The 16,615-nt window shown below is 31.9% G+C and overlaps 1 non-coding gene and 1 pseudogene across 1 annotated transcript; both read left to right on the top strand.

Moving 5' to 3' along the window:
- Positions 1-9,136: 9,136 nt before the first annotated feature.
- Positions 9,137-9,243, top strand: LOC131176157 (small nucleolar RNA R71). Its single transcript, XR_009146282.1, has one exon. It is a non-coding gene; the product is annotated as a small nucleolar RNA R71 (small nucleolar RNA).
- Positions 9,244-12,837: 3,594 nt separating this feature from the next.
- On the top strand, positions 12,838-13,942 carry LOC131175953 (metalloendoproteinase 1-like; annotated as a pseudogene).
- Positions 13,943-16,615: the final 2,673 nt, after the last annotated feature.

Genomic DNA, 16,615 nt, shown 5'->3' with positions numbered 1-16,615 from the left:
TAAATTGAGAAATGTATTGATTAAGCCCATGAAACATTTCAATGTAAAAACTAAAAGACTTAAGTGTGTAAAATGCGTTAATTGGTCTATGTCCCAAATTCACGTGGCACTGTCTCTATTATTCCGCACGTCAAGGAAAAGGAAAGACGCTTCATTTGTTATTCAATTGTGCGAAAGACCAGAATAGTCAATTCAGCTTCTCTTTATCAATTCAAGTATGAAAGTACCCTTTAATGTTGTGAAATAGTCAAAATTTTCACACTTTGTCGGTCTACAATTATTTAATACCCAGAATTATTTTTATAATTTTAAAATATTTAATTACCAAATATTTTAATGAATAAATTTTTATTGATCAGATTTAAAAAGTGAAAAAATTTTAAAATATAATTATCTTTTCTAATTTTTTTATTTGGATATTATTTTAAGTAAACCATTTTGAAGAAATTCGATTATTTTTTTTATTAATATTTTTTTTAAATTGTAAAATCACAATTTCCTTTATATATATGGTAATGTGATACGGTGTGTCCGCAAGTGCACGGGTCACAGTAGTATAGTTTTAAAAATTGATATCGATCCCACAGGGAATTGTGCTTAAATTGGAAATAAAAGTATAAGCAAATTAGAATGACAAAAATTAAAAGATATTAAAAATAAAATCTAAAAATTAAAATTAAGACAAAAATTAAAGATGTAAAATGAAATTTGGAATTAAAATTGGTATTTGAGGAATTAAAGCTAAATCAATCAATTAACTAAAATTAATTAAACTAGATTACCAAAAATTAATTTGAAATTTCTATTTATGAAATTAAGAAGAATTAAATCTAAAAAAAAATAAAGTAATTCTAGATATTGGATTTAAATTGAAATTGCTATTTATGAGATTTGGAGGATTTAAATCTAAATTCAATGAAAATTAAATTGATTCTAGAGATTGAATTTTCAATATTGTTTGCATGTGATTTTTCCCTAATTTAGCCAAACACATGAGAATTGCAATTTTGAGGGAAATCAATTCTTAAATTTTTGAAACCTTTTTCAAGCATCTCAAAATTGGTTTTCATTAAATCAAACCCTGTTTTCACGGTATTTCAAATCTAACAAAAACTCAATTAATGCTCTAATTGATTTTTGGAAAGTTCCCCTTAATCTTCTTAGCTTATTTCTAACACCAAGAAAATAAAGTTTATTGCAAGATTATCCATCCCCAATATTCACTTTTCAGTCCATCTATTAAGGATTAAAACTTAACTTAATGAGGGCCCATTCATCAAGCAAGGAAATAAGCACACAAGCAATAAATCAAAATATAACAATATTCATTTAAATGGCTAAATCAGTTCAAAACCACAAAACAAATCAATATTTACAAACCTATCTCTAGAATCTCAATAAACTACTCACAAATCATTGTTTAAAGACAAACCCAAATGAAGAAATGAAGAAATAATGGAAATGTAAACTAAAAGGGGTAGAAAAACCCAGCAGATTTGCAGCAGGATCTCTGCAGAAAAGTGCAGAAACGTGATCCTTGCTGCTGCTGGAAGAAGATGCAGAAAATGCAGAAAATGCTCCTCTTTCTCTCTTTCTCACTTTTACCGAAAATGACTCCCTTGCTCTCTATATATCGAAAGAAAGTGATAAAATGGGTCTTTATATAGGCTAAGGGACTGTTCTAGAATGGGTAAAAGGGGGAAGGATCCAGAAAAGGTGAGGTAAAAAGCTGGAGTAACGGAAATGCCACGTCAACAATTTTCCAGTAAAAACGACATAAGCCGAGTCGGTTGTGTCGCGGGTTGTGTCGTTCTCGGTGTGAATATCTGACGATCGACACAACCTTCGACATAAGCTAATTTGGTTGTGCTGCAGGTTGTGTCGCTCTCGGCCATTTTTAACTCAACTTCAAAATTTTTGCATTTCGACTTTAATCTCCTCCAAATGGCTATTCTGATCAAAATTCATCAAATTTCTCCAGATTTATCCTACAAAGCAAATAAATTCAAAAATTAAACTAAGAAACGTGAAAATTGTAAAATTGACTAAATATATACTAATATCTATAATAATGGCTATGAACAAGGGTAAATTATGTGCAAAAATTACTCCTAAATGATGATCTAAAATGCATGCATCAAATTCCCCCATACTCAAACTCTTGCTTGTCCTCAAGCAAAATTTCATTGAAACTCATTTGGAAGGGAATAGAATCAGTCTTTGAAAACACAAAATTCACTAATCCAAACTACCAACTTACCTCTAGCCACCAACATTCCAAATTCCCACCAGCAAAAGCACAAAGAATGAAGCAAGCACTCTCAACTATTACAGAATAGCTAAGAATTAACCAATCAACCCAAGCAACAAATACCAACCAGCTACAAGAGTCAATTGTGCCAAAACAAACCTAAATGAAATAGATAGCCAATATGTCTCAAATGGATGGTGAGTAATGTATGGAAGATTATATTGCCAAACCCATATGCAAGCATAAAAGATCTAACTCTACTAATGTAACAAGCATTTTTCAAAGAATCATTAGGTCTTTTTAAGGGTTGTAATGGGGTCTAATAGGGTAAGATTGTGGTTAACAAAGAAAGGGAATAAGGTAAACAAAATATGAGAATAATATTAACCATGAAACTCAAAGTGCATCCATTTTTTTTTTTTTATAATACTAATTTTTTTTTTTATCAAGAGGAAAGAAATTCACAATGCATCTTAAGTGCTAACACAATAAAGGGACTACTTTTATAATATATTTTTTTATTTTGTATGTGTCCCTATTTCACGTCACACCCAAAATTACCTTTGGGATATTTTTGTGACTATTTATTTATTTTTTTTTATCAACTTTTCACAATTACTCTAGCACTTTTCAAGATGTTTCAATCCTCCAAGTTTTTTTTTTTTTTTTTTTATGCACTTAATTGCTAAAATATTATTCTCATAATAGGTGGTAGTGTTTAGGTTTAATGGCTAGGTAAATGATTTGGGTTCCAAAGAAATTAGGGATTTAAGGTTCAAGGGGGTTTGCAAGGGTTAAAATGAAATTAAGGTAGGTTAAGGCTAAATGTGAGGTTTAAAATATGAAGAAATGCCTAAATCATATTCTTATCAAATGCAAGTTAAAAATTTCGCTTTGAAAGATCTAAGATGCTTGTTCTAGGAATGGTGAGACGACAATGACCATTTTCTTCCTTAAAGGCTTATCTAGACACTCAAAACTCAAAATAACTAATCAGAATCTGTATACCTAGATGAATGTATTAATTTTCAGCTATTAAGTAAGAGAAAGAATAATGCTTAAGACTTTGTACCATTGGAACTTTCATTCCACTAACCATCTAAAGGCAAGTTGGATTGCTTGAATAAGTGGCTTATGGAATTCAAAGACTGGTTTAAAAATCCAAAAATTGTGAATGAATGAATGAAATGCATGAGTGTATAAATGTATAGTCAACCTATATGCAATTAAGTACTAAGTATATATGAAGCTATATGCAGTGTATATATGTGAATATGTACAAGTATGAAGTAATGAGTGTGTCACTATATGCAAATGAAAAAGGAAAAATAATTTTTGCAAAAAATTTACCCTCTCCCCCATACTCAGAATGAACATTGTCCTCAATGCTAAAAATGTGCAAGGAATGGGATAATTTGGCTATATGTGCATAGAGAAATTATTACCCTGTTGCATAAGCGATAGCACAACTTGTGTTGAAAGTGACACAAGCTGAGATAAGAAGTGTTACCTCATTGAAGTGCAGCCAATTTAATTAAATAAAATTTGGACAGCTGCTGCACTCATTACAAAAGAAACAGTGCAATGGAATCCATTAAATCAATTAAACTCAAAAAGTTGAAATAGGAAGTTAAGCTCAAAAATGAAACCATCAAGTGTAAATCCGAAATAGCAAATCAAAGCAAGTGAGCGATGTACTAAAGATATAAAAATTGTATTTTATGAGGAACTAAAAAGAAACTGAATAAGTAAACGGTTCAAGTAAAAGAAAAACAACACAAGCAAAATATTAACTAAATAAGTTCAAAATACGAATTAATTAAGCAACGAAAATAAAGACATGAAATCTTTTTTTTTTTTTTTTATTATTATTTTTTTTTATGCTCATTTGCTTGCAATGCATTGCATCCCATCTGCACAAGGAAATTAGAACAATGTTAAACTCTGAATAAGGAGTATAGAAAAAAAAACTTAAAACAAATGAAAGAAAAATTGGGAGTTATGCACAAAAATGCTAAGTTTAGGTCTTTAGCTTGACCATACTTACTCAAAATTTCATGGAGAATGAGAAAGATAGCAAGTTGCTATTTTCTCAATTGGCTCACCAGCTAAATAATGCCTCAACCTTTGTCCATTTACCTTGAAATTACCAGATTTTTCACCAAAAATTTCCACAGCACCATGAGGTAAAACTTTCACAATTTTAAATGGGCCGGACCACCTTGATTTTAATTTTCCTGGAAAAAATTTCAACCTTGAATTGAATAAGAGAACCAAATCTCCTTCTTTAAAGTCCTTTTTCTTGATATGCTTATCATGCCATTTTTTTGTTCTTTCTTTATAGATCTTAGCATTTTCATAAGCATCAAGTCTCAATTCTTCTAACTCATCAAGTTGCAAAAGTCTTTTGTGTCCAGCAGCTTGTAAATCAAAATTGATTGCTCTTATAGCCCAATAAGCTTTATGTTCTAATTCTACGGGCAAATGGCATGATTTCCCAAAAACTAACCTATAAGGTGTAGTTCCTATGGGGGTTTTAAATGCTGTTCTATATGCCCAAAGAGTGTCATCTAATTTAAGGGACCAATCTTTTCTGGACTTATTGACAGTTTTCTCCAAGATTTGCTTGATTTCTCTATTTGTGATTTCTACTTGGCCATTTGTTTGAGGGTGATATGGTGTGGCAATCCTATGCTTTACCCCATATTTTCTCATCAATTTTTCAAATTGGTGGTTGCAAAAATGGCTACCACCATCACTAATTATGGCACGTGGGGCACCAAACCTGGTCAAAACAAATTTTTTTAGAAATTTCACCACAACTTTTGCATCATTGGTAGGTGTAGCAATAGCTTCTACCCATTTAGATACATAGTCCACCCCTACCAAGATATATTTATTTCCATAAGAAGATGGAAATGGCCCCATGAAATCAATTCCCCACACATCAAATAATTCAACTTCTAATATGGATTGTTGGGGCATCTCATCTCTTTTGGAAATGTTGCCTACCCTTTGGCACCTATCACACTTGCTTACAAAATTTCTCACATGTTTAAACATTTTAGGCCAATAGAAACCTGATGTCAAGACTTTTTCAACAGTTTTTGAGACACTAAAATGACCACCATATTCAGAGGAATGACAATGGTAAATAACATCATGTATTTCTTCCTCTGGTATACATCTTCTAATTATTCCATCATTGCATCTCCTAAACAAAAGAGGTTCTTCCCAAGAATAAAATTTAACATCATGCAAGAATCTTTTCTTTTGCTGCCAAGATAAATCAGGTGGCAAGACACCACAAGACAAGAAATTCACAATATCAGCAAACCATGGAAGTGCAGAATTCAACACATACAATTGCTCATTCATGAAAAACTCATCAATTGGCACAACTTCATCATCTTTATTTTCAGTTTTCATCCTAGAAAGGTGATCAGCCACCACATTCTCAACACCCTTTTTATCTCTTATTTCCAAATCAAATTCTTGAAGTAACAATATCCATCTAATCAACCTAGATTTAGCTTCTTTCTTGCTCATTAAATACTTTATTGCTGCATGATCAGTGAAAACAATTACCTTTGAGTTGACCAAATAAGAACGAAATTTATTGAGTGCAAATACTACCGCAAGGAACTCCTTTTCAGTTGTGGCGTAATTGACTTGGGCTTCATCAAGGGTTCGGCTTGCATAGTAAATGGCATAAGGTTTTCTATCTTTTCGCTGGCCAAGGACAGCTCCAACAGCAAACTCGCTTGCATCACACATGATTTCGAATGGCAAAGTCCAATCCGAGGGTTGCATGATAGGAGCCGTTGTCAATGCCGTCTTCAACCTGCAAAAAGCAACCATACAATCTTGATTAAAATCAAATTTAACATCATGATTCAAAAGATTTGTTAAGGGTTTAGCAAGTTTAGAAAAATCCTGAATAAATCGCCGGTAAAACCCGGCATGTCCAAGGAAACTCCGCACTCCTTTGACAGTGGTTGGAGGGGGCATTTTTTCAATAATTTCTATTTTAGCTCTATCCACTTCAATTCCCCTATTTGAGATCAAATGCCCTAAAACGATCCCCTCTTGGACCATAAAGTGGCATTTCTCCCAATTCAACACCAGATCATTATCAGCACATCTCTGCAAGATTTTAGACAAATTAGTCAAGCATGAATCAAAATTAGTACCATATACTGAAAAGTCATCCATGAAGACCTCCATAATTTCTTCAATAAAATCAGAAAAAATGGCCATCATGCACCTTTGAAATGTGCCAGGCGCATTACACAATCCGAATGGCATCCTTCGATAGGCAAAGGTGCCATAGGGACAGGTAAAGGTAGTTTTTTCTTGGTCATCAGGATGGATTGGAATTTGAAAGAAACCAGAATATCCATCTAAGTAACAAAAGAATGAATGCTTGGCTAATCTCTCTAACATTTGATCCATAAAAGGAAGGGGAAAATGGTCTTTTCTTGTAGCATTGTTCAACTTCCTATAGTCTATGCACATTCTCCAACCTGTAACAGTTCTAGTGGGTATCAATTCATTATTTTCATTTTTAACAACTGTCACCCCACCTTTCTTTGGTACAACATGCACAGGACTAACCCACTCACTGTCAGAAATAGGGTAAATAATTCCAGCAGCTAGTAATTTTAGGATTTCCTTTTTCACAACATCCTTCATTGTAGGATTCAATCTTCTTTGGTGTTCAATGGAAGGTTTACTATTTGGCTCAAGGAAAATCCTATGCATACAAACTGTTGGACTAATTCCCTTTATATCATCAATTGCATAACCCAAAACTCTTCTATATTCTCTCAAAACTCTCAACAATTTGTCAATCTCAATATTAGTCAATGATGCATTAATTATAACAGGATATGTTTCATTTGGTCCAAGAAAAGCATACCTGAGGTTGGAAGGAAGAGGTTTAAGATCTACCTTTGGGGCATCCTCTACCTTTAATGATGGTGGTTTGATCTCCAGATTTTGTACTCCTTCAAGTTGAAAAATTGTGGCTTCAGGATGTGGTGGAGAGCTCTCCAAGTGTTGTGCAAAAATAGCCATGTTGTGATTATCATCATCAATGCTCCCACCATGGACTAAGCAATTTTCAAGTGGGTCTTGTGGATAGCTTTGTCTGAAATGCTCTTGAACAATCTCATCAATAATGTCTACCCGCAAACAAGACTCAACTTCTTCATGTTTCCTTTTCATGGCTGGATTGATGTTGAATATCATTTGATCATCTCCCACTCTAAGTGTCAATTGCTCACCCTTTACATCAATTAATGCACCAGCTGTTGCCAAAAAGGGTCTTCCCAATAAGATAGGAACTTTTGTGTCTTCTTCCATATCTAAAATGACAAAATCCACCGGAATGTAGAATTTCCCAACCTTGATAGGCACATTTTCAAGAATGCCTTCCGGATACTTAATTGAACGGTCAGCTAATGAAAGATACATGTTTGTGGGCTTCAATTCTCCCATATTCAACTTCTCATATATTGAAAGAGGCATTAGGCTGACGCTAGCTCCAAGGTCACATAAAGCATTTGCCACACAATTATCACCAATATGACAAGGGATGGAAAACACACCCGGATCTTTGAGTTTGGGAGGTAACTTTTTCTGAATTATAGCACTGCATTGCTCTCCCAAGTTGATGGTGTCATAATCTTCTAGCCTTCTCTTGTTGGAAAGAATCTCCTTCAAAAACTTGGCATAACTTGGCATTTGGGATAGTGCCTCAGTGAATGGCACATTGATATATAACTTTTTTAGCACTTCAAGGAACTTGCCAAATTGTTTGTCTAGCTTGTGCTTGATGAATCTTTGAGGGTAGGGAAGGGTGGGTTTGTAAGGTTCAGGTGGGATGTATGGTTTCTCTCCCTCATCTTGCTCACTTTTACTTTCTTCTTCTTTTTCATTTTTCTTGCTCTCAACTGAATTTTCTTCTTTTGTGCTCTCTTTTTCTTCTCTCTTGTTTTCACTCTCTTGACCAACTTTTTTACCACTTCTCAAGGTTACAGCCTTACATTGTTCATGAGGGTTTTGTGGTTGGCTAGGTAGTTTCCCATAGGAATTGCTTCCTGATGAGCTTGCTTGTTGCGCCAATTGAGTCTCCAACATGCGGTTGTGGACTTGTAATTGATCCATGGTTTGTCTCATGTGTTGCATTTCTTCCTCCAATTTGCTATTCATCTTACTTTGTTCAGCAAAAAATTTCTCCATCATGCTCTCCAAGGTTGGCTTCGGTTCATGAGGTGGAAGGGATTGTTGTGCTCTTGCTTGATATCCAGGTGGTGGCTGCCTTGTGGGCTGAAATTGAGGCTGAAATTGAGGCCTATTTTGCTGCATAAACTGCTGGTTATGAGCATAATTTGAGCTTTGGCCTTGTTGAGCAAAAGTTGCTTGTGGTCTCCATGTTGAGTTGTTCACATTAGAATAAGCATTTCCCATAGGTTTCATTGATAACCTCCTGCATAAGCAGCTTGTTCTTGCAAATAATCATCACTATAAGAAGAATAATCAACTCCACAACTTTGAGTTCCATTTGTGAAGGCAACTTGTTGCATAGTTGTAGGAGTTGAGGTTGTTGCCTTTGTGCAAAAATCACTAAGAAGCTGAGTCAACTGATCAAATTTTGCATTCATGTAGTTAACTGAGTCAAGTTCATAGATCCCAGCTTTCTTTGGCTCAAGTGCTCTAGGATTTCCCCATAAATGGGTATTATGAGCAATCTTCTCTAATAGATCATAGCATTCTTCACTTGTCATTCTCATGAAATCTCCTCCTGCTTGTGAATCAATTGTGTTTCTTATGGCTGGAGTAACTCTGGTGTAGAAATTTTGAACAATCATCCATTTGGGTATTTCATGATGAGGACATTGCCTTTCAAGCTCCTTAAATCTCATCCAAGATTCATACAAAGTTTCATCATCTCTTGGTTTAAAAGCTACCATCAAATTCCTCAAATGAGTAGTTTTCCCAGGTGGGAAAAATTGAGATAGAAAAGCTTGAGATAACTGCTCCCAAGTAGCTATAATAGCTTGTGGGAGTGAGTCATACCACTCCAATGCTGAATCCCGAAGAGAAAATGGAAATAATGTGAGCCGAATAACTTCATCAGAAACTCCAGGTTGTCTTTGTGTACCACATATCATCAAAAATTTCTTCAAATGAGAATGAGGATTTTCAAGTGGGCTACCTCCAAATTGTGAATTCTGAACCATTTGAATAAGACCAGTTTTTAATTCAAATTGATTAGCTCCAATAATAGGTCTGTTATCTCTCACATCAGTACATCTAGGAAAAGCATAATCTAACATGGATCTTCTTTGAGGATCATTTTGATTAGCATTTTGCCCGTTTTGCTCGTTTCCTCCATTATCTCCACCAATAGCTCTATTTTGATTCTCCATATTTTCGATTGTCTCCTCTTGCTCAAATATTTGTTGTTCTTCTTTTTCTGCTTCTTTTCTTTTTTTGTATTCCTTTTTGTTGGCTCGACAGAATTTTTCAATTTCAGGATTGAACAACAATTCAGTATCACTTGTGCTTTTCGATCGTCTCATAAACAAGAAAAGTACCTGAAAAACACAAGGAACAATAGTGAAAATAAAAGAAAATAAAAATTCTAATTAGCTTAAAACAATTAAAATCCAACTTAAAAACAAACAATTCCCCGGCAACGGCGCCAAAAACTTGATACGGTGTGTCCGCAAGTGCACGGGTCACAGTAGTATAGTTTTAAAAATTGATATCGATCCCACAGGGAATTGTGCTTAAATTGGAAATAAAAGTATAAGCAAATTAGAATGACAAAAATTAAAAGATATTAAAAATAAAATCTAAAAATTAAAATGAAGACAAAAATTAAAGATGTAAAATGAAATTTGGAATTAAAATTGGTATTTGAGGAATTAAAGCTAAATCAATCAATTAACTAAAATTAATTAAACTAGATTACCAAAAATTAATTTGAAATTTCTATTTATGAAATTAAGAAGAATTAAATCTAAAAAAATAAAGTAATTCTAGATATTGGATTTAAATTGAAATTGCTATTTATGAGATTTGGAGGATTTAAATCTAAATTCAATGAAAATTAAATTGATTCTAGAGATTGGATTTTCAATATTGTTTGCATGTGATTTTTCCCTAATTTAGCCAAACACATGAGAATTGCAATTTTGAGGGAAATCAATTCTTAAATTTTTGAAACCTTTTTCAAGCATCTCAAAATTGGTTTTCATTAAATCAAACCCTGTTTTCACGGTATTTCAAATCTAACAAAAACCCAATTAATGCTCTAATTGATTTTTGGAAAGTTCCCCTTAATCTTCTTAGCTTATTTCTAACACCAAGAAAATAAAGTTTATTGCAAGATTATCCATCCCCAATATTCACTTTTCAGTCCATCTATTAAGGATTAAAACTTAACTTAATGAGGGCCCATTCATCAAGCAAGGAAATAAGCACACAAGCAATAAATCAAAATATAACAATATTCATTTAAATGGCTAAATCAGTTCAAAACCACAAAACAAATCAATATTTACAAACCCATCTCTAGAATCTCAATAAACTACTCACAAATCATTGTTTAAAGACAAACCCAAATGAAGAAATGAAGAAATAATGGAAATGTAAGCTAAAAGGGGTAGAAAAACCCAGCAAATTGCAGAAGGATCTCTGCAGAAAAGTGCAGAAACGTGATCCTTGCTGCTGCTGGAAGAAGATGCAGAAAATGCAGAAAATGCTCCTCTTTCTCTCTTTCTCACTTTTACCGAAAATGACTCCCTTGCTCTCTATATATCAAGATAATGATAAAATGAGGCTTTATATAGGCTAAGGGACTGTTCTAGAATGGGTAAAAGGGGGAAGGATCCAGAGAAAGTGAGGTAAAAAGCTGGAGTAACGGAAATGCCACGTCAACAATTTTCCAGTAAAAACGACATAAGCCGAGTCGGTTGTGTCGCGGGTTGTGTCGTTCTCGGTGTGAATATCGACGATCGAAACAACCTTCGACATAAGCTAATTTGGTTGTCTTTGAGTTGTGTCGCTCTCGGCCATTTTTAACTCAACTTCAAAATTTTTGCATTTCGACTTTAATCTCCTCCAAATGGCTATTCTGATCAAAATTCATCAAATTTCTCCAGATTTATCCTACAAAGCAAATAAATTCAAAAATTAAACTAAGAAACGTGAAAATTGTAAAATTGACTAAATATATACTAATATCTATAATAATGGCTATGAACAAGGGTAAATTATGTGCAAAAATTACTCCTAAATGATGATCTAAAATGCATGCATCATAATGACTCTAAACGGTTATGAAAAATTTAAGGAGGTATTGAATAGTAACATAATGAAATCAATTAACATAATAAATATAATTAAATGTGTATGAATTGGTTGAAAATTAATAATTGAAAGAAAATTAATTTATTAATTAAGGAAAAAAATTCAGGTAAATAAAATATTCATAATATACATTTAAAATGTTATTTTTATTTTATTATAATAAAAAAATTAAGCAAGATAACTAATAAGTAATTTAAGTAATGCATGAGAATGATCAATTCCTTATAATTTTTATAATAAAATTTTAAATTTTTACTAATTTATTAAATTTTAAAAAGAAATGAAATAGTTAAAAATTTAAAAACATTAAAAAAAAAGAAATTTATAAAAATTGAAGAATTCAATAACTAAATATATCGAGTAATATTCTTCTCAAACTAAAGTTATTTTAATATTAATAAAAAAAACAAATACTTAGTATATTTAATAGTAAGCGTCATATGGCGGCATCGATGATAATCCATGTGTGACAGTTACTAGAGAAAATTTTCCTATTTTATATATATAAGATAGATTTCAATGCTACAAATTTAGCATGGCAAGTAACTCTATCAAAATTTCAATGTTCAATTAATTAATTTTGACTTAGTGATATTAAAATAATTTTTATAAATTATATATATATATATATATATATAAAATCAAGAGATAATGTAATATGTTGATTTCAGACTTCAACTAGAGATAAATAAATTGAAAGCGAAAAATTCCATCTTTAAAATTAAAAAGAGAATTTTTCATGAAAATATGTATTTATTTTGTTTATCTCAAACATGTAAGGTTCTGATTTATATGTGTTTGTTAGGAAATTAACAGTGCATTATTTTCATGTAACACACTTAAATAATATTTTCATATACTGTATGCAAGGAGGAAACAACACCATTACCTAACAACCATTAAAGAAGAATTATTTTTCTTCCTTTTTATAAAAAGAAAGTACAGTTGCTTAGATCTAGTCATTGTGGACATAAAACATATATAAAAGAAGTAAACACATATTTGTATTTTGCATCAATTATTAACTAAGTAGAAATAAGCTTTTTCCCACTTGCATAAAGTAAGTGCGGTTCTGAATGGATTGACAAGAAAAAGTTGAAGTAACCAACAAAATAAGCAGAACCGTAGCATGAAACATGCATATGTATCCTTGAGCTATATAGTAAGTTTGTCTATACTATAAATAGCCACACAACACTAACATGAACCACTACACCAAGAAAGCCATTCGTTTTCAAAACAACTATAGCAATGGCTCCCAAATTCTCCTATCTTCTTACAACCTTCCTCCTCCTACTCTTTTCAATCCAGCTCTTTATAGCTCAGTCTGAAGATCATGAAGGGAAAACAATCAAATTTCTTCAAAGTCTAAAGGAAGTCATAAAGGGCCAAAATGTTGTTGGCCTTAATAAGGTCAAGAAGCACCTTAGGAAATTTGGATACTACCCAAGTGATGATACCAATAATCTAACTGACGATTTCGATGACCATTTGGAGTCTGCACTCAAAACTTACCAAAAATTTTATCAGCTACAGGTCACTGGGTATCTTGATTCTGCTACAATCAAGAATATGATGATCCCAAGATGTGGAGTACCTGATATCACCAATCTCACATCCTCATCAATACCAACCAGCAGCAGCCACCACAAGTCGAAAATGTTCCACATGGTTTCACACTATGATTTTCCCGAGGGGACCCCAAGATGGCCATCTTCTAAGTATCAACTCACCTACACGTTTCGTTCTGGAGTTCAAAGCCCAAATGAGGAAGACATGAGGTCTGCTTGCTCCCAAGCTTTTCAGAGATGGGCAAGTGTTTCCCAGTTCTCGTTTCAGGAAGCACCTGCAGGTTCCCAAGCAGATATTTTAATCGGTTTTTATAGAGGTGATCACGGAGATGAAGAACCTTTTGATGGGCCTGGAATGGTGCTGGCTCATTCATTTCCTCCCCAAGATGGAAGATTCCATTATGATGCAGACGAGGATTGGAGCAGTAATCCCAACATGAACCAAATGGACTTGAAATCTGTGGCAGTTCATGAAATTGGTCATCTGCTTGGGCTTGCACACAGTCAGGATTCAAATGCCATTATGTACGCAACAATTCCACCAGGGATTATAAAAAGGGAACTCACACAAGATGATATTGACGGCATACATGCTCTCTACCGTAATTAATCAAGCAAAAAACTATGTTTTGCATGGAATAATCAAAGAGCAATTCATGTGTTCATGTTTAATTACCAAATATGAACGGATCTTAATCGATATGTAATGGATATTATTTTACTTTTCGTTGTTCAATGTCTGCTATTCCACAAAGTTGCCTTTCTTTTTATGAATAACTAGTCGTTTTACTAAGAGTTGCACGTACCTTTTTTTTTTTTAAATAACATAATTTAATACATATTTTTCAATATTTTATATTTTTATAATTATCTTATAAAATATAATAATAAAATCATTAATTAACTATAATTTATTTTAAGAGTTGATAAATAAATAAATTAATTAATATATTAATTTTTTTATTATTTTTAATTTATTTTACATATACTAATAAAAAAATAAATAAAGTAAAAAAATCATATGATACGTGGCAATTTTTAAAATATTACTATCAAAAATTTTAAATTTTAAATATAATAAAATGTTTTTAAATTTTATAAATACTTTTTAGTGAATAATTATTTAAATATAAATATGTATATATAAAAATAATTTTTTTAAAAAATAATTCACTCTTTTTTCATTTAATAAAAATTTCAGTTAAAAAGGGTTATTTTTTAAAGATATTATGATCAGTAAAAATTTAAAATTTTAGAATGTTTAAAAAATATAGTAAAAAGAATCATAAATAATTATTAATATTTTTGTTTGAGATAAAATTTTAATAGTTTAAATTAAAAAATTTTTAGAAATAAAAGTAAAAATATAAAAAAAAAAAGTTGTGCCTTATGTCTTTTTTAGATACTTCATTTAATTAGGTGGCAGAGGCTTAGCTATGTATATATATATATATATATATATATATATATATATATATAATGCAGTTAAAAAAATTTAATTTTCAGAGATATTATTATTATTAAAAATTTAAAATTTTAAAAAATATAATAAAAAAAGAAGTTTAGGTAATGTAAGATAAAATTTTAATTGTTGAAATTTAAAAATTTTTAGATAAAAAACTAGTTTTATTGTGATAAGTTAATTATTATGTGAAAAAAAAAGATAAATAAGAATCATGTTACATGGTTTTTTTTTTCGACACTTTTATTTAATTAGGTGATATATTTATATAAAATTATTTTTAGGACTTAGCTTTAATATACAGATATGATGAAAGGAATTTATTTATTTGTTTTATAAGCTAATTATTCAACTAATAAAGATCAGGAGATAGCGTGATTAAAGGATACAAAAACAACACAGAACACCAAGTTCAAGGAAAATTTACAACAAAAAAAAGCAAGTGAAAAATCAAGAAAAGCAAGTGAAAATAGGGAAACAAAGAGCAACCAGTTGAAATTAAAAGAATTGACACGTAGCAGACCCAAGCAAAGGCACCAATCAATGCACTCCAGGCAACTACAAGACCCAAGTCTCAAGGATAAATTTTGATAACTATCTCTAAACTTATTTAGTTGTAATATTATAATCTCTCAACTTAAAAATGTAACATAAAACTCCATCAATTTTCAAATTTTGTACAGTAAAATCTCTCTAACCCCAATTATCGGTTTTTCAGTTAGACGCTAACCTGGATAGTTACAATATTGAGTTTAGTCAATATTTCTCTTTTCTCTCTTAAGCCATGTGTAAATTGAATCATTCTTTTCTCTGTAAACAGAATAATTTTTCACATGTAGAGAGAATAATTTTACACTTTGCATAAGAGAGATGAGAGAAATATTGACTAAGCGTCATACGAGAGCTATTCAGGTCAGTTTCTAATTGAAAAATTAGTAATTGAAAGTTAGAGGAATTTTACTGTGTAAAATTTGAAAGTTTGTGAGATTTTATATTATATTTTAAAGTTGAAAAATTATAATATTACAACTTTATAAGTTCAGAAACGGTTGTTAAAATTTATCCCAAGTGAGCTTTCTCAAAACACCCAAACATTAGCTAGCTAGAAGATGATCACCAGATGGCAACCTAAAGGCTCTAAACAAGAGACAACAGCTTCTACCATACTGAACTTAAAACCCAAAAAACAGAGAAACAACACGAATTAACTACCAAAAATAAAAAATAAACAAGACAAGAGGCCTCTTGGAAAACCAAAAACCAAAATGCAAAATCTCGGCACCTCCTAAAGGAATCAATGACAGAAAGGGCTAAAAACACACAAGAAAAGGAATTAGAGCCACAATCCACAAAACCCAAAGCAATACTAGAAAATTTGAACGGTAAAACAGAGAAAAATGTTAGGCAGACCACACCAAGAGAGACCCAACAGGATAACCGGCACTCCAGTAATACCCAAGGAAATAAAAGAAGCTGCTCCAAAGGAAGACCACCGAGAACAGACATGCAACTCATTATCTCAAAGGATTTGTTCATAAGCTTGGATGTCATTGGAGATTTGCTGAGCGAGATGCTCAATAATTTAACTCTCATCACCTTCAAAAATTAGGCCCAAGTTTTTGCCCAGTTCAAGAGTTCGAATTGCTTCTGATCTTGGGGATAGCCGACGAAGCTCAGCAGGGGAAGAGCTGAGGATACCATTCATCCTCTTAACAGTGACAATGGAGGAAAATAAATTTTCAAATTGCCAAATTATTATTTTACTAATTTTAAAAGGGGCCCAGAATAAAGAATTTTAGGTTTGAGATTTTTTTTTCCTTTTTATCTTTGTCATAAAAATTATAAAAGAGAGAGGCTCTATCCCTGAACTTATATGGTTGTAACACTATAGTCCTTAAACTTTAAAATGTAACATAAAACTCCCTAAACTTTCAAATTTTACATAGT

The sequence above is a fragment of the Hevea brasiliensis genome, chromosome 18 (assembly GCF_030052815.1).
Source record: "Hevea brasiliensis isolate MT/VB/25A 57/8 chromosome 18, ASM3005281v1, whole genome shotgun sequence".
NCBI lineage: Eukaryota > Viridiplantae > Streptophyta > Magnoliopsida > Malpighiales > Euphorbiaceae > Hevea > Hevea brasiliensis.
This window is presented reverse-complemented; position numbering and strand designations above follow the sequence as displayed.